At 40.2% G+C, this 19,118-nt stretch overlaps 1 protein-coding gene and 1 long non-coding RNA gene across 2 annotated transcripts in view; one reads left to right on the top strand and one right to left on the bottom strand.

The window, feature by feature from the left end:
* TMEM45B (transmembrane protein 45B) overlaps positions 1-19,118 on the top strand; it is a 48,796-nt gene that overhangs the window by 10,245 nt on the left and 19,433 nt on the right. The gene's annotated exons all lie outside the window — the stretch shown is intronic.
* Positions 15,231-18,925, bottom strand: LOC111752647 (uncharacterized). Its single transcript, XR_010317990.1, has 3 exons — positions 18,661-18,925; positions 18,129-18,201; positions 15,231-16,610 (listed from the first exon to the last, which is right to left on the bottom strand). It is a non-coding gene; the product is annotated as an uncharacterized LOC111752647 (long non-coding RNA).

Here is a 19,118-nt window from a genome sequence, read left to right as displayed (position 1 = left end):
TGCATTATGCAAAACCACAAAAATTCCATTCTATCCAAAGTTTCATTAAATTGTAATTCAGTTAAATAATGACTTTTCAAAAAATTTTTAGTATTGGAAATTTTTTTTTATTATTATTAACTTTTATTGAGCTTCAAGTGAACGTTTACAAATCAAGTCAAACTGTCACATACAAGTTTACATACACCTTACTCCAAACTCCCACTTGCTCTCCCCCTAATGAGTCAGCCCTTCCAGTCTCTCCTTTCGTGACAATTTTGCCAGCTTCCAACTCTCTCTATCCTCCCATCCCCCCTCCAGACAGGAGATGCCAACACAGTCTCAAGTGTCCACCTGATACAGATAGCTCACTCTTCATCAGCATCTCTCTCCTACCCACTGTCCAGTCCCTTCCATGTCTGATGAGTTGTCCTCGGGGATGGTTCCTGTCCTGGGCCAACAGAAGGTTTGGGGACCATGACCGCCGGGATTTCTCTAGTCTCAGTCAGACCATTAAATATGGTCTTTTTGTGAGTATTTGGGGTCTGCATCCCCTGATCTCCTGCTCCCTCAGGGGTTCTCTGTTGTGGTCCCTGTCAGGGCAGTCATCGATTGTGGTCGGGCACCAACTAGTTCTTCTGGTCTCAGGATGATGTAGGTCTCTGGTTCATGTGGCCCTTTCTGTCTCTTGGGCTCTTAGTGATCGTGTGACCTTGGTGTTCTTCATTCTCCTTTGATCCAGGTGGGTTGAGACCAATTGATGCATCTTAGATGGCTGCTTGTTAGCATTTAAGACCCCAGACGCCACATTTCAAAGTGGGATGCAGAATGTTTTCATAATAGAATTATTTTGCCAATTGACTTAGAAGTCCCCTTAAACCATGGTCCCCAAACCCCCGCCCTTGCTTCGCTGACCTTTGAAGCATTCAGTTTATCCCGGAAACTTCTTTGCTTTTGGTCCAGTCCAGTTGAGCTGACCTTCCATGTATTGAGTATTGTCCTTTCCTTCACCTAAAGCAGTTCTTATCTACTAACTAATCAGTAAAAAACCCTTTCCCACCCTCCCTCCCTCCCCCCCTCCCCGTAACCACAAAAGTATGTGTTCTTCTCAGTTTATACTATTTCTCAAGATCTTACAATAGTGGTCTTATACGATATTTGTCCTTTTGCCTCAGACTAATTTCGCTCAGCATAATGCCTTCCAGGTTCCTCCATGTTATAAAATGTTTCACAGATTCGTCACTGTTCTTTATCAATGCGTAGTATTCCATTGTGTGAATACACCACAATTTATTTACCCATTCATCCGTTGATGGACACCTTGGTTGCTTCCAGCTTTTTGCTATTGTAAACAGAGCTGCAATAAACATGGGTGTGCATATATCTGTTTGTGTGAAGGCTCTTATTTCTCTAGGGTATATTCCGAGGAGTGGGATTTCTGGGTTGTATGGTAGTTCTATTTCTAACTGTTTAAGATAACGCCAGATAGATTTCCAAAGTGGTTGTACCATTTTACATTCCCACCAGCAGTATATAAGAGTTCCAACCTCTCCGCAGCCTCTCCAACATTTATTATTTTGTGTTTTTTGGATTCATGCCAGCCTTGTTGGAGTGAGATGGAATCTCATCATAGCTTTAATTTGCATTTCTCTAATGGCTAATGATCGAGAGCATTTTCTCATGTATCTGTTAGCTGCCTGAATATCTTCTTTAGTGAAGTGTGTGTTCATATCCTTTGCCCACTTCTTGATTGGGTTGTTTGTCTTTTTGTGGTTGAGTTTTGACAGAATCATATAGATTTTAGAGATCAGGCGCTGGTCGGAGATGTCATAGCTGAAAATTCTTTCCCAGTCTGTAGGTGGTCTTTTTACTCTTTTGGTGAAGTCTTTAGATGAGCATAGGTGTTTGATTTTTAGGAGCTCCCAGTTATCTGGTTTCTCTTCGTCATTTTTGGTAATGTTTTGTATTCTGTTTATGCCTTGTATTAGGGCTCCTAGGGTTGTCCCTATTTTTTCTTCCACAATCTTTATCATTTTAGTCTTTATGTTTAGGTCTTTGATCCACTTGGAGTTAGGTTTTGTGCATGGTGTGAGGTATGGGTCTTGTTTCATTTTTTTGCAAATGGATATCCAGTTATGCCAGCACCATTTGTTAAAAAGACTATCTTTTCCCCAATTAACTGACACTGGGCCTTTGTCAAATATCAGCTGCTTATATGTGGATGGATTTATATCTGGGTTCTCAATTCTGTTCCATTGGTCTATGTGTCTGTTGTACCAGTACCAGGCTGTTTTGACTACTGTGGCTATATAATAGGTTCTGAAATCAGGTAGAGTGAGGCCTCCCACTTTCTTCTTCTTTTTCAGTAATGCTTTACTTATCCGAGGCTTCTTTCCCTTCCATATGAAGTTGGTGATTTGTTTCTCCATCATATTAAAAAATGACATTGGAATTTGGATCGGAAGTGCATTGTATGTATAGATGGCTTTTGGTAGAATAGACATTTTTACTATGTTAAGTCTTCCTATCCATGAGCAAGGTATGTTTTTCCACTTAAGTAGGTCCTTTTTAGTTTCTTGTAGTAGTACTTTGTAGTTTTCTTTGTATAGGTCTTTTACATCTTCGGTAAGATTTATTCCTAAGTATTTTATCTTCTTGGTGGCTACTGTGAATGGTATTGATTTGGTTATTTCCTCTTCAATGTTCTTTTTGTTGATGTAGAGGAATCCAAGTGATTTTTGTAAGTTTATCTTATAATCTGAGACTCTGCCAAACTCTTCTATTAGTTTCAGTAGTTTTCTGGAGGATTCCTTAGGGTTTTCTGTGTATAAGATCATGTCATCTGCAAATAGAGATAATTTTACTTCCTCCTTGCCAATCCGGATGCCTTTTATTTCTTTGTCTAGCCTAATTGCTCTGGCTAGGACCTCTAGCACAATGTTGAATAAGAGTGGTGATAAAGGGCATCCTTGTCTGGTTCCCGTTCTCAAGGAAAATGCTTTCAGGCTCTCTCCATTTAGCGTGATGCTGGCTGTTGGCTTTGTACAGATGCCCTTTATTATGTTGAGGAATTTTCCTTCGATTCCTATTTTGGTGACAGTTTTTATCATAAATGGGTGTTGGACCTTGTCAAATGCCTTTTCTGCATCAATTGATAAGATCATGTGGTTTTTGTCTTTTGTTTTATTTATATGGTGCATTACATTAATGGTTTTTCTAATATTAAACCAGCCTTGCATACCTGGTATAAATCCCACTTGGTCATGGTGGATTAATTTTTTGATATGTTGTTGAATTCTATTGGCAAGAATTTTGTTGAGGATTTTTGCATCTATGTTCATGAGGGATATAGGTCTGTAATTTTCTTTTTTTGTAATGTCTTTACCTGGTTTTGGTATCAGGGAAATGGTGGCTTCATAGAATGAGTTAGGTAGTATTCCGTCATTTTCTATGCTTTGAAATACCTTTAGTAGTAGTGGTGTTAACTCTTCTCTGAAAGTTTGGTAGAACTCTGCAGTAAAGCCATCCGGGCCAGGGCTTTTTTTGGGGGGGGAGTTTTTTCATTACAGTTTCAATCTCTTTTTTTGTTATGGGTCGATTTAGTTGTTCTACTTCTGATTGTGTTAGTTTAGGTAGGTAGTGTTTTTCCAGTAATTCATCCATTTCTTCTAGGTTTGCAAATTTGTTAGAGTACAATTTTTCGTAATAATCTGATATGATTCGTTTAATTTCAGTTGGGTCTGTTGTGATGTGGCCCATCTCGTTTCTTATTTGGGCTATTTGTTTCCTTTCCTGTATTTCTTTAGTCAGTCTGGCCAATGGTTTATCAATTTTGTTAATTTTTTCGAAGAACCAGCTTTTGGGTTTGTTAATTCTTTCAATTGTTTTTCTGTTCTCTAATTCATTTAGTTCAGCTCTAATTTTTATTATTTGTTTTCTTCTGGTGCCTGATGGATTCTTTTGTTGCTCACTTTCTATTTGTTCAAGTTGTAGGGACAGTTTTCTGATTCTGGCTCTTTCTTCTTTTTGTATGTGTGCATTTATCGATATACATTGGCCTCTGAGCACTGCTTTTGCTGTGTCCCAGAGGTTTTGATAGGAAGTATTTTCATTCTCCTTATTCTATGAATTTCCTTATTCCCTCCTTAATGTCTTCTATAACCCAGTCTTTTTTCAGGAGGGTATTGTTCAGTTTCCAAGTATTTGATTTCTTTTCCCCAATTTTTCTGTTATTGATTTCCACTTTTATGGCCTTGTGGTCTGAGAAGATGCTTTGTAATATTTCGATGTTTTGGATTCTGCAAAGTTTTGTTTTATGACCTAATATGTGGTCTATTCTAGAGAATGTTCCATGTGCGCTAGAAAAAAAAGTGTACTTTGCAGCAGTTGGGTGGAGAGTTCTGTATAAGTCAATGAGGTCAAGTTGGTTGATTGTTGTAATTAGGTCTTCCGTGTCTCTATTGAGCTTCTTACTGGATGTCCTGTCCTTCTCTGAAAGTGGTGTGTTGAAGTCTCCTACTATAATTGTGGACGTGTCTATCTCACTTTTCAGTTCTGTTAAAATTTGACTTATGTATCTTGCAGCCCTGTCACTGGGTGCATAAATATTTAATATGGTTATATCTTCCTGGTCAATTGTCCCTTTTATCATTATGTAGTGTCCTGAAATTGTTTGTTTTTTTAATTGTGCTTTAAGTGGAAGTTCACAAATCAAGTCAGTCTCTCATACAAAAACTTATACACACCTTGCTATGTAACCCTAGCTGCTCTCCCCCTAATGAGACAGCACACTCCTCCTATCCACCCTGTGTTCCCAGTGTCCTTTCAACCAACTCCTGTCCCGCCTGCCTTCCATCTCGCCTCCAGACATGGGGGCCCACATAGTCTCATGTGTCTACTTGAGCCAAGAAGCTCACTCCTCATCAGTATCATTTTCTGTCTTATATTCCAGTCCAATCCCTGTCTGAAGAGTTGGCTTTGGGAATGATTCCAGTCATGGGCTAATATAGGTCCGGGGCCAGTGACCTCTAGGGTCCCTCCAGTGTGTCAGATCATTAAGTCTGGTCTTTTTAGGAGAATTTGTGGTCTGTATCCCACTGTTCTCTCATTCCATCAGGGATTGTCTGTTGTGTTCCCTGTCAGGGCAGTCATCGGTGGTAGCCGGGCACCATCTAGTTGTTCAGGTCTCAGGCTGATGTAGTCTCTGGTTGATGTGGCCCTTTCTGTCTCTTGGGCTCATTCCCCTTTGCTTCAGGTGGGTTGAGACCAATTGATGCATCTTAGGTGGCCACTTGCTAGCGTTTAAGACCCCAGACGCCACTCACCAAAGTGGGATACAGAACGTTTTCTTAATCCATTTTGTTATGCCAATTGACCTAGATGTCCCCTGAAAGCATGGTCCCCAGATCCCCGTCCCTGTTACTCTGGCCTTCGAAGCATTTGTTTGTATTCAGGAAACTTCTTTGATTTTGGTTTAGTCCAGTTGTGCTGACCTCCCCTGTATTGTATGTTGTCTTCCCCTTCACTTAGAATAGTTCACTATCTAATTAGTGAATATCCCTCTCCCTCCCTCCCCACCCTCGTAACCATCAAAGAATATTTTCTTCTGTGTTTAAACTTTTTCTTGAATTCTTATAATAGTGGTCTCAGTCAGTGCAACTGACTAATTTCACTCAGCCTAACGCCTTCCAGATTTTCTTCATGTTATGAGATGTTTCACGGACTCATCATTGTTCTTTATTGTTGCATAGTATTCCATTGCATGAATATACCATAATTTGTTTATCCATTCATCTTTTGATGGGCACCTTGGTTGTTTCCATCTTTTTTGCTATTGTAAACAGCACTGCAGTGAACATGGGTGTCCATATATCTATTCATGTGAAGGCTTTTATTTCTCTAGGATATATTCCAAGGAGTAGGGTTGCTGGATCATATGGTAGTTCTATTTCCAGCTTTTTAAGAAAGTCCCAAATTGATTTCCAAAGTAGTTGTACCATTTTACATTCCCACCAGCAGTGTGTAAGTGTTCCAGTCTCTCCACAACCTCTCCAACATTTATTATTTTGTGTTTTTTGGATTAATGCCAGCCTTGTTGGGATGAGATGGTATCTTATTGTAGTTTTAATTTGCATTTCTCTAATGGCTAATGATCGAGAGCATTTTCTCATGTATCTGTTAGCCACCTGAATGTCTTCTTTGGTGAAGTGCCTGTTCATATCCTTTGCCCCCTTTTTAATTGGGTTGTCTTTTTGTTGTTGAGTGTTTGCAGTATCTTGTAGATTTTAGAGATCAGACACTGATTGGATTTGTCATAGCCAAAAGCTTTTTCCCAGTCTGTAGGTAGTCTTTTTACTCTTTTGGTGAAGTCCTTGGATGAGCACAAGTGTTTGATTTTTAGGAGCTCCCAGTCTTCTAGTTTGACTTCTGGTGTTTGTGCATTGTTAGTAATGTTTTGTATAATGTTTATGCCCTATATTAGGGCTCCTAGCGTCGTCCCTATTTTTTCTTCCATGCTCTTTATTGTTTTAGATTTTATATCTAGGTCTTTGATCCATTTTGAGTTAGTTTTTATGCATGGTATGAGGTATGGGTTTGTTTCATTTTTTTGCAGACGGTTACCCAGTTTGCCAGCACCATTTGTTAAAGAGACTGTCTTTTCTCCATTTAACAGACATTGGGCCTTTGTTAAATATCAGCTGCTCATATGTGAATGAATTTATGTCTGGATTCTCAATTCTGTTCCATTGGTCTATGCATCTGTTGTTGTACCAGTACCAGGCTGTTTTGACCACTGTGGTGGTATAATAGGTTCTAAAATCAGGTAGTGTGAGGCCTCCCACTTTGTTTTTTCAAGAATGCCTAACTTATCTAGGGCCTCTTCCCCTTCTATATGAAGTTGGTGATTTGTTTCTCCATCTCATTAAAAAGTGTCATTGGAATTTAGATCAGAATTGCATTGTATATGTAGATCGCTTTGGATAGAATAGACATTTCCACAATGTTCAGTCTTCCCATCTATGAGCAAGGTATGTTTTACCACTGATGTGGGTCTCTTTTGGTTTCTTGCAGTAGCGTCTTATAGTTTTCTTTGTATAGGTCTTTTATGACTCCAGTTAAATTTATTCCTAAGTATTTTATCTTCTTGGGGGCTGTTGTAAATGATACTGATTTGGTGATTTCCTTTTCGATGTTGTCTTTGTTGGTGTAGAGGAATCCAACTGATTTTTGTGTGTTTATCTTGTATCCTGATGCTCAGCTGAACTCTTCCATTAGTTTTAGTAGTTTTCTTGAAGATTCTCTAGAGTTTTCTGTGTATAAGACCATATCATCAGCAAATAGAGATATTTTTACTTCTTCCTTGCCAATTTGGATGCCCCTTATTTCTTTATCTAGCCTAATTGCTCTGACTAGGACCCCCAGTACACTGTTGAATAAGAGTGGTGATAAAGGGCATCCTTTTCTGGTTCCTGAGAGTGCTTTCAGACTCCCTCCATTTAGGATGATGTTGGCTGTTGGCTTTGTATAAATGCCCTTTATTATGTTGAGGAATTTCCCTTCTATTCCTATTTTGCTAAGAGTTTTTATCATGAATGGATGTTGGACTTTGTCAAATGCCTTTTCTACATCAATTGATAAGATCATGTGGTTCGTGTCTTTTGTTTTATTTATATGAGGGATTACATTGATTGTTTTTCTAATGTTAAACCATCCCTGCATACCTGGTATGAATCCCACTTGGTCATGGTGAATTATTTTTTTGACATGCTATTGAATTCTCTTGGCTAGAATTTTGTTGAGGATTTTTGCATCTAAGTTCATGAGGGATATAGGTCTATAATTTTCTTTTTTTGTGGTGTCTTGGTTTTGGTATCTGGGATATGCTAGCTTCAAAGAATGCGTTTGGGAGTATTCTGTCCTTCTCTATGCTCTGAAATACCTTTAGTAGTAGCAGTGCTAACTCTTCTCTGAAAGTTTGGTAGAATTCTCAAGTAAAGCCATCAGGGCCAGGGCTTTTTTTTTTTTTTTTGATGGGAGTTTTTAAATTACCTTTTCAATCTCTTCTTTTGTTATAGGTTTATTTAATTGCTCTACTTCTGTTTGTGTTGGTTTAGGTAAGTAGTGTGTTTCTGGAAATTTGTCCATTTCCTCTAGGTTTTCAAATTTGTTAGAGTACAATTTTTTGTAGCAATCTCATATGATTCTTTTAATTTCAGTTGGGTCTGTTGTTATACGACCCATCTCATTTCTTATTGGGGTTATTTGCTTCCTGTCCTGTTCTTGTTTTGTCAGTTTGGCCAATGGTTTAACAATTTTGTTGATCTTTTTAAAGAACCAGCTTTTGGTCTTGTTAACTCTTTCAATTGTTTTTCTGTTCTCTCTTTCATTTAATTCTGCTCTAAGTTTTATTATTTGCTTTCTTTTAGTGCCCAAGGGTTTCTTTTGTTCCTCTCTATTTGTTCAAGTTGTAGGGATAATTATTTGATTTTGGCCCTTTCTTCTTTTTGGATGTGTGCATTTATTGCTATAAGTTGACCTCTGAGCACTGCTTTTCCTGTGTCCCAAGGTTCTGATAGGAAGTGTTTTCATTCTCATTGGATTCTATGAATTTCTTTATTCCGTCCTTAATTTCTTCTGTAACCCAGTGATTTTTGAGCAAGGTGTTGTTCAGTTTCCATGTGTTCGATTTCTTTTCCCCACTTTTTCTGTTATTCATTTCTACTTTTATGGCTTTATGGTCAAAATGCTTTGTAATATTTCAATGTTTTGGATACTGTTAAGGCTTGCTTTCTGACCTAATCTGTGGCCTATTCTGGAGAATGTTCCATGTGTGTTGGAAAAGAAAGTATACTTGGCTGCTATTGGGTGGAGTGTTCTGTATATGTATATAAGGTCAAGTTGGTTGATTGAGGCATTTAGGTCTTCATGTCTTTATTGAGCTTCTTTCTGTATGTTCTTTTACTGAAAGTGGTGTGTTGAAGTTTCCTACTATTATTGTGAAGTTGTCTATCTCATTTTTCAGGGCCATTAGAGTTTATGTATCTTGAAGCCCTGTCGCTGAGTGTGTAAGTATTTATTATGGTTATGTCCTGGTGGTATATTGGCCCTTTAATCATCATATGGTGTCCTTCATTATCCTTTGTGGTGGATTTAAATTTAAAGTCTATTTTGTCAAAAATTAATGTTGCCACTCCTCTTTTTTGATTGTTTGCTTGGTATATTTTTTTCCATTCTTTCAGTTTTAGTTTATTTGTGTCTTAAAATCGAAGGTGTGTCTCTTGTACGCACCATATAGATGGATCATGTTTTTTTAATCCATTCTGCCATTCTCTGTCTCTTTATTGGTGCATTTAGTCCATTTACATTCAGTGTAATTAAGGACAGGTATGAGTTCAGTGCAGTCATTTTGATGTCTCTGGTGTGTGTGTGTGTGTTGTTGAGTTTCTTTTTTCCACTTAATTTTTTTGTGCTGAGTAGTTTTCCTTTATATTTTGCCTTTTCCTCTTTTTCATTGTTATTGATATTGTTTTTTGCTGAGTCTCTATGTTTTTCTTATATTTTATTTGATGTGTAGGACTGTTAATCTCCTTTGTGGTTACCTTAATATTTACCACCATTTTTCTAAGTTTAAACCAACCTTTTATCTCTTTATGTCACCTTGACTGCCTCTCCATGTGAAAGATCTATGACTACATATTTTAGTCACTCTTTATTGATTTAATGTCACCTCTTGCATAATGACATCGCTCTTTCTGTTTTGAGTGTTTTTTTTATCTTGATTCATTTTTGTGATTTCTGTATCTGGGTTGATATCTGCTTGCTCTGTCCTGTGTTCTGATCTTCGGTTGTCATCTGATGTTATTGATTTTCTAACCAGAGGACTCTCTTTAGTATTTCTTGTATATGATCCTTGCCTGGCAATTTTTTTTCCTTCAAGGCTTTATATATGTCATCCCATTGCCTTCTTGTCTGCATAGCTTCTGCTTAGTAGCCCAAACTTACTCTTACTGACTCTCCTTTGTAGGTGACTCTTTGTTTTTCCCGAGCTGCTCTTAAAATTCTCTCTTTGTCTTTGGTTTTGACACATTTGATTATAATATGTCTTGGTGACTTTCTTTTGGGATCTCCCTTGTGTGGGGTTCAAAGAGCATCTTGGATAGATGTCTTTTTGTCTTTCACGATATCAGGGAAGTTTTCTGCCAACAAATCTTCAACAATTCTCTCTGTGTTTTCTGTCCTCCCTCCCTGTTCCGGTACTCCAATCACTTGTAGGTTATTTCTCTTGAAAGAGTCCCACATGATTCTTAGGGTTTCATTTTAATTCTTTTATCTGATTTTTCTTTGAATATATTGGTGCCAAGTGTTTTATCTTCAATCCAATTTGGACTTCTATTTCCTCAATTCTGTTCCTCTGAGTTTCTACTGAGTTGTCTAATTCTGAAATTTTATTGTTAATCTTTTGGATTTCTGTTTGCTGTCTATGGATTCTTGAATAACCTTCTTAATTTTCCTCCACTGCTTTATCTGTGTGTTCCTTGGCTTGCTCTGTGTTTTACCTGATCTCCTTCCTATCTCTTGAAGAGTTCTTATATTAATCTTTTGTACTCTGCCTCGGGTAATTCCAGGAATATATCTTCATCTGTAAGATTCCTTGACTCTTTGTTTTGGGAGCTTGTTGAAGAAATCATAGTCTGCATCTTTATGTGATTTGATATTTACTGTTGTCTCTGAGCTAAGTTATTGTATTAATTTATGTTTGCTTACTGTGTCCTAGCTTCTTGCTTTGTTTTGTTTTGATACATCCAAATAGGCTGCTCAAGTGAGTTAGATTATTGGTGCCTTTGAAGTTCTAACTTCCCGTCACCAGATAGTTAGAGCTGTTACCAAGTATATGAGCCTAAGAGTTCATTCACTTTTCTTGTATAGATCGAGCTCAGGTGTCCAGGTAGTCGGTCACCAAGTATGTGGTGCAGGCTCCCACCTACAGTCTTAGAGAGCAGGGGTGATTGGTGTAGGCACAAGTATCTGGGTACAGCAGGGGGTGATGCCCTGAGCAAGACAGGGGTCTGACAACTGTCCCCCGAATGTCTGTGAGGAAAGTGCTTCTCTGTTCTGTACAGCACACTGGTGGGGGGGGGGGGCTCTGCAGCCAGACCATGGATACCCAATGCTTTTAGCTATAAGGACTGGGAGGCACCACTTATCCTTGGACCCCTGTCATGGGTGGCTGGATGGCATGAGTGGAGCCACAAGTCCTCAGGCCCCTAATGTGGGTAGGTGAGGACCCTGCTTACTAGGCAGAGTGGTGTCAAACGTCAAAAACCTGCCTCTCCCATCACACAGCTGAGAAACAGTTGAAGTCAGACCTCAGGCACATACACCATTGCACTGTGCCAGTGAGGGCCTAAGCTGCTAAAATAGGCCCACACAGGTCCATGCAAGAGTGAAAGGCCTCCAGAGGGCTTTTTGGACCTTGTGCTTGTGCCCAGGCAAAGGGACCAGTTCTGCCCTCAGTTCCCAGCTTAGGGGAGCCAGCAGGTTATTTTTTCCCAATTTCTTAATTTGTTCCTTCTCCAAGTCTGGGAGAATGGGTCGGGGGCACAGCAGGACCTATCTCAGGCCTAGGGAAAGCAAATATACCACTGAAGCTGGCTGGGGGTCTGGAGCAGAGGGAGAAGGGATCAGATAAATGGCAGAGAGTTCTTTCAAAATGGGTGCTTCTTGGTCTGTGCGGTAAATTAGATGCAAGTACTTATTTTTTGCTGAGAGTGCTGTCCTTCACTGACTCTGGAGACATGAGTAGACTCTGTGCTGCTTGCTCTCTCTTATTGAGGAAACCACATTCTGAACACTACCGGCAGCCCTGCTGTGGTCAGGCCAGGGGATCGGGCTTGCAGGGTGCCAGTTACCACCGAGTCAGCTCTGGCAACTCCCCGCTGCTTCTGAACCATCTCTCCCTTCCCCTGCTGCTCAGTCTGATTTCTTAACTTTGCCTTTGATGTTCAGGGCTCCTAGCTTGTCAAATATATAATCGATTCACTTGTTTTTTAGGGTCCTTGTTGTAAGAGGCCCCACTATTCTGCCATCTTGGCCCCGCCTCTCTGGAAATTGTTTTTAATTACCTATAAATAAAGATAATATCAAAGGTGTTTATTAGCTGTTGACTAGGGGAGACGGAGATGAAAAGACTCAGGTGGTTTGGTTTGACAACATGCGTATAAAGTTTAAAAACTTGCAAAACTAAATAAATATGTTGTTTGGAGATACATATGTAGTAAAACAAAAGCAAGGAGATGACAAACACTCAATTCAGGATGATGGCTACCTCTCAGGGGTAAGCAGGAGGAGAACTGTCAGGAAGGGATAAACATGAAGCTCCAACGACATTAGTAATGTTCTGTTTCTTAAATTGGGAGACAACACACAGTTGTGAAATTATTCGGTATACATTTTATATACATTGGATATATTGTTTTATGTATGAAATATACAGGAGAGACACAGGTGGCTCTTAGGAGATCCAAGGTCAAAGCAGTTTTTTTTCTTTTATTATTTTGTATGAAAAAAGTCTTCAGCCCGTTTATAGGGAAAAAGGCAATAAAGGCTGAAAGAGCGTCATGATTTATGGAACTAGGTCCCATAAGATACAGGTGAGGATGTGATCAAAAGCACTGATGAAGGATTGGCGTATAAGAGGAGGGATTAATCTGAAGAGAAAAATGGATGCGGATATAGATGACTTTTTAGGTGAATAGAAATTGAGATGACTCATGACTTACAGTCTCAGTTTTCTTAATGAAGTGGAAGGAGAGGTTTATCCACAGTTGAATGGCCTCAGGTTTCAGGGAAGTGATGAAAGTTTTTTGTTTCTGTTTTTTTAAACTAGTTTATGGGGCACGGGAGTAAGAATCTGACATATGACAAGAAGGATTGTTGAGTGAAGTGGAAAGCTCACCATCTATCTTGTTCACTGCTGCACAGTAGGTGCTGAATGAAAGGACAAAGGAAAGAAGAAACATAGAGAGGAAAAGAAGGAGGGTTGGAGGGAAGAATCTGTAGGCCTGAGTACTTTTTCTAAGAAAATGAAGAAAGCAGACAGCCTGAGATTTAGAGAAATGTTGTTAGTGGCCTGGCATAAAAATGGCAGGTTGGAGGCGTCTGACCTCGTCTAACTTCACAAGGAGGAGAGAGCATCACCATCAGCATCAGCCCAAGGCTGATTCCTATGAAGTGGAGGTCAGATGTAGCTTCTCTCTCCAACCTTTTTACCAATTCAGACACCAGTTTTCTCTCCCACAGCACTCTCTACTTCTCTGCTGAGTTCAATAATTCATTGCACTGGTCACACAGAACTCACAGACAATACTCACAATTATGGGGCTTATTAGGAAGGAAACAGGTTACAATTCAGGATCAGGGACAACTCAGGATATGGTTCTTCTGTCAGGACAGCTTCTCAGCCATGCCCACAGGAATGCCTCTCCCTGGCTCCTGGCCTGTTGTACTGCCCTGCTCAAGCAAGTGTTACAAAGGTCTTTAGCTCCACCAGTAGGTGCCCAGAGCACCCCACTCCACCAGCAAGCCTTGGTCCAAAGGCACTCAGCTCTCCAGCTCCATGGGTCTGCAAGCCTAGCTCCACCAAGTGCCCAGAGGCACCCCATTCTGCCAGCTAGCCTCCTGCCCAAAGGCACTCAGTGTTCTTGCTCTGTGAGCCAGGAAATCCACTGTGCTCTCTCCTTCCAGTCTCCTGGTTCTGCTGCCCCTACTGCCGCCATTTCTCTGCCCCTGCTTCTCACCACTTCTCTCCATCTCTGGTGTTACTGGTCTCTCTCGCTCTCTGTCTCCTGGGTCTAGGAGGTTCTCAGAGCAGGGATCCCAGATCCAAAGGATGCACCCACTCCTAACTCTTCTTTCGTCCCCCCTTCTTTTCTGGGAATTGGCTTTCTTTTAAGCCTAGCAGGATAGCAAAACTGACCAGTCCCCTTTTTGTGTTCCATATACCTTATTTGCATTGTTCCATGCACCTTATTTGCATTATCAGCAAGCTACCCAATTATCTTGGTGGGCCACAAGCATCTTATTTGCATAGTCCCACCTAATCATTTGGTAAGAGTTACAAGACCATTGATAGAAATGACATATAAAAGTGATCCATCACACCACACCTGGTATCTTGGAAGTTTGCCTCAGTGACTTTGGAGAGATTTTTCACCCTTGTCAGTTATTATTGCCCTTGAGTCTCCAGAAAGAATTCTGAACTAAACGTATTGTTTGGCTTGGTTGAGGAGGGGATAGTGTTAATCATATATCACATTATACAAGCTTTTGGTTCTCGTTGTTTGAAAAATAATCCAATCTTTCAAGTCCAGAGATGCCCCTTTCGCTATAACATATGCTGAAGTTACAACTGGTAACTGCTTCTTTGTAGGTATGTAATGTTCATAATCTTATTTCCATTATTCCCTTACCCTGACTGAACTTGCTAAATACCACATTTCATTTTTCAACATATTAATTCAGAGCAAAGGCAGAAACAGGTTTTAAAACTAGCAAAAGCATGGAGATTACCACTTCCAAACTACCTACTTAAATGAGAAAATTATGACCTTTAGTGGTCACATGTTTTGCTAGAGGTCACAGAGTGAGTTCATAGAAGAACCTGGACTGGAAACTAGTGTTGTTCAGTATTGAGAAAGAATAGCATTTAGCCCAGATTTGTTCTTGAGTCTTTAATTCAAGATTCTAGCTGTTGTTATTGCGTGCTGTTGAGTCAGCTCTGCCTCATAGCTACCCTGTGTACAACAGAATGAAACACTGCCAGTCCTGCACCATCCTCACAATAGCTGTTATGCTTGAGCCTACTGTTGCAGCCAGTGTCAATCCATCTCCTTTAGAGTCTTCCTCTTATTGACTGAACCCTCTATTTTACCAAGCATTATGTTCTTCTCCAGGGACTAGTCCCTCCTGATAAAATGACCAAAGTATGTGAGATGAAGCCTCACCATACTCACTTCTAAGGAGCATTCTGGCTGTACTTCTTCCAAGATAGATTTGTTTATTCTTCTGGCAGACCATGGTATATTCAGTATCCTTTGCCAACATCTTAATTCAAAATCATCAATTCTTTGGTCTTCTTTGTACATTGTCCAGCGTTCACATGCATATAAGGCAATTGAAACACAATGGTTTGGATCAGGTGTACCTTAGTCCTTAAAGTGACATCTTTGCTTTTTGACACTTCTAGGAAACCCTGGTGGTGTAGTGGTTAAGTGCTATGGCTGCTAACCAAAGGATCAGCAGCTCGAATCCACCAGGCACTCCTTGGAAACTCTATGGGGTGGTTCTACTCTGTCTATAAGGTCGGTATGAGTCGGAATCGACTCGACAACACTGGGTTTGGTTTTGGTTTAGCGGTTTTTTGCAGCAGGTTTTCCCAATGCAATGCATTGTTCGATTTCTTGACTGCTGCTTCCTTGGGCGTTGATTGTGGATCCAAGTAAAATGAAATCCCTGACAACTTCAGTATTTTCTCCATTTATCATGGTATTACTGGTCCAGTTGTGAAGATTTTTATTTTCTTTATGTTGAGGTGTAATCAATACTGAAGGCTGTGGTCTTTGATCTTCATCGCTAAGTGACTCAAGTCCTCTTCGATTTCAACAAGCAAGGTTGTATCATCTGCATATTGCAGGTAGTTAATGAGTCTTCCTCCAGTAAGACTACCCAATTCTCATGACAGAGGCAATGAAGGAAGCCCAGCCACCTATATAGCCATCCCAGATTCATTCTTCTCCGTTATTTACTCTCTATTCTATATCCCTGAGGACCACAATCAGTATAGCTCATGATATTCAATCATTTACACATGTACAGCTCCCATACTAGACTATAAGCTCCTTGCTGGTGGGGGTTTTGTATTCATTGTATTATTTCCTTAGGACTTAACATACAGCCATGTATATAATAGGCTCACATGAAAAAAAAACAGCCTGTTTTTGCTCAGGAAACAAACTGAGCTGGGAGGTAACTAAGCTCTTGTTCATAGAATGTTTGTTCCATATCATGGTGAAGTTATACCAGAAGAAGGCTCAGGCCATTATTCTGGTCTTACTCCTTCTGACCATGTTGTTCCAAAGGCCCACCTACCAAAACCAAACCCAGTGCCGTCGAGTCGGTACCAACTCATAGCAACCCTATAGGGCAGAGTAGAACTGCCTCATAGAGTTTCCAAGGAGCGCCTGGCGGATTTGAACTGCAGACCCTTTGGTTAGCAGCCGTAGCACTTAACCACTACGCCACCAGGGTTTCTGGCCCACCTACAGAGGGAATCAAAATGACAGTGGCAGCTGTCAAATTCTGAAGAAGGTAGTGGACTCCAGAATTTCTTACGGCCTCTCAGGGATACGCCTTCATTGAAATGCAGGACTATGGCCACAGCCACATCAGCCCATGAGCAACAGAGGGCTTTCAACACTGTACCTTATACTTCCCTGCATTCTGTTACCAAAAGCAGCTCATAGGAGAGGGAGGGGTACTGACCTTGTTATTTTCAGAGTAACAGAAAGCTGAGTCAGGCAGTGTTGGCTGTATTCCAAAGCAAATTCAGACCAGAAAGCATCTGAGTGTTCCTGCTGGCAAGGACAGATTCAGAAAGTGTAAAAACCGTGTTCTGCAGTAAAATAATATGCTATGTGTCCCCCTACCTTACATCCCCACAAATCAAACACACACCCCATTCCCATTAAAAAGATAGATTCAGCCACTGCCCTTTCCAGGATTAGGGAGAAGTTCAACAGTGATTTTTCCCCTTGGAGCTAGCTACTTGGAGTAGGTATAACAGCACCAGAGAAGAGAGGGAACTAATATTTACTGAGCATTTATTCTTTTTTTTTATTCTAGTCAGCCACTAGACATTACAGTTAATCCTCACACGATCCCTCTGAGGTAGGTGTTCATGTCCCTGTCTTTGAAGGAGGAGTACTGAGATTCAAAAAACTTGTCCAAGAACTTACCAGTAGAGATAGTAAAACCAGGATCGAACTTTGGTCTGACACACTACATAGTTTATGTTCTTGCTATTATGTGACAATATTTCTCCTTAAAAAAAAAAAGTTTAGAAACCCAGTTTCCTTTAGGAAAATCTAAGAAATAGAACACACCCAAACCAACGTTAACACTTGTCTTAAGTCCTGGCCAATTCAACCTTTCTCATCACCATGTGTGAGCTGGTTATTATCCTTCCCCAGAGATTTCTGGGCACATAGGACCTCAATGTCTGGTTGATTTGATTTTTAATTACCTATTTTGTTCAATCCCAATCTAAGATTTCAAGGCTTAATGTGTTTCACCGCTGGGAGAGGAGGACACATGGTCTTTCTTGGTAAAGAAGGTAGCAATGGTAGGGTAAAAGGATTAAGTAGCTGTAATTTAAAAATTATTATTATTTAAATGAGGTTATAGCCAAAGGGGAGGAGCATACCACTATGCTGGATGTGCCACCTTTCACAGATGCCAGTAGAGTTAACAACCATGTGGAAGTGGGCACCTCCTACCTAGGGGAACTTATCTACTCACTCTGAGCTTAGGGCTAGGTGTCTGGGCCCTATATTCTGAGATGCCTGTCAGCCTGGCCTGCTAATGAAAATGAAGCAGAGAGAACTTATCAGACATTGCAGGGTACAGGGTCTATATTGAAGACTGAATTTTATCAGTTTTGGTAAGTCACACTTCTACAACCAATCACGAACCAGAATTGGAAAGAACTTTATTACACTCACAGGCCCTTGAGGAACATGGCATGCCTAAGGACCACATGGGGAGTGCGTGGGTAAAGAGAGAGAGAGATGGCAGACCAGGGACACGGCCTTTATTAGGTTCTGAGGGTGGAACAGTTTCCTCAGGCTAAGCTTTTATTGGGTCATTTAAAGGAGGAGGTTGTTGTTAGGTGCCATCAAGTCGGCTCTGACTCATAGAGACCCATAGGACAGAGTAGAACTGCCCTATAGGGTTTCAAAGGAGCGGCTGATAAATTTAAACTGCTGACCTTTTCGTTAGCAGCCGAGCTCTAAACCACCATGCCACCAGAAAGGAGGTAGGTGGGAATAATTAAAAGGTGGGTGGGAATGGGGCTGTCTGTGTAGGGGTCTTACCAGCATAGCACATTCAGGGTTTTGAGTGCAGCAACGACAGAACTCAGTCTGTGGCTTGGCCACCCAGGTTCAGCTGTAAGTTACCGTAAGAGTGAGTCAGGTGGTGTTGGGAGACCAGTGGGAAACATACAGATGCTGTTCATGCAGGCCTCTAAGTTCACCAAACTAAAATGGATTGAGGCAATCAATACAATGGAGTCTGACCAAGCTTATGACAGTAACATCTGCCTCAACTCTGATCATATGTATGATTTACTGCAACTGCCTCTACCTTTGCACATGGTATTTGCTCTGCTCGAACTCCACCCACACTACCTGATTCATGCTTGTTTTTCAAGGAAGCTTTAGTGACACTTCCCCTGACAATCTTTCTCTGATTCCCCCAAGGCTGAGTAAACGTCCTCCCCTTTATTGTCATAACACTGTAACAATACTCTCTTATTATATGTCATAATAGTTGAGTTAACGTGTCTATATCACAGTTCTAGCTTGTTATAGGCAATATCTTTCTTTTAAAATTGATGAAACCCACCTTCAAGGGTAGAAAGGGTTCCAAGACAATTCAAAGGGAAGAAAGAATAATCTTCTCAACAAATGGTGCTGGGATATCCACATGCAAAAAAAAAAAAAAGAATTCAGATCCCTACCTCATAAACATATACAAAAATTAACTCAAAATGGATCATGGACCTAAATTTAAAAGCCAAAACTATAAAACTCTTAGAAGAAAACATAACAGTAAATCTTTGTGATCTGGGGTCAGGCAATGATTTCTTAAATATGACATCAAAAGCATAAACGACAAAAAAAAAAAAACATAAATGGAACTTCATCAAATTAAAAGCTTTTGTGCTTCAAAGGACACATTGTTGTTAAAAAAAAAAATTGTTAGGTGCCGTTAAATCAGTTCCAACTCATAGCGACCCTATGCACAACAGAACGAAACACTGCCCAGTCCTGCACCATCCTTACAATCGTTGTTATGCTTGA

This window comes from Loxodonta africana, chromosome 15, assembly GCF_030014295.1.
Source record: "Loxodonta africana isolate mLoxAfr1 chromosome 15, mLoxAfr1.hap2, whole genome shotgun sequence".
In the NCBI taxonomy this organism is placed as follows: domain Eukaryota; kingdom Metazoa; phylum Chordata; class Mammalia; order Proboscidea; family Elephantidae; genus Loxodonta; species Loxodonta africana.
The sequence above is the reverse complement of the archived record's forward strand: the minus strand, read 5'-3'. Positions and strand labels throughout refer to the sequence as shown.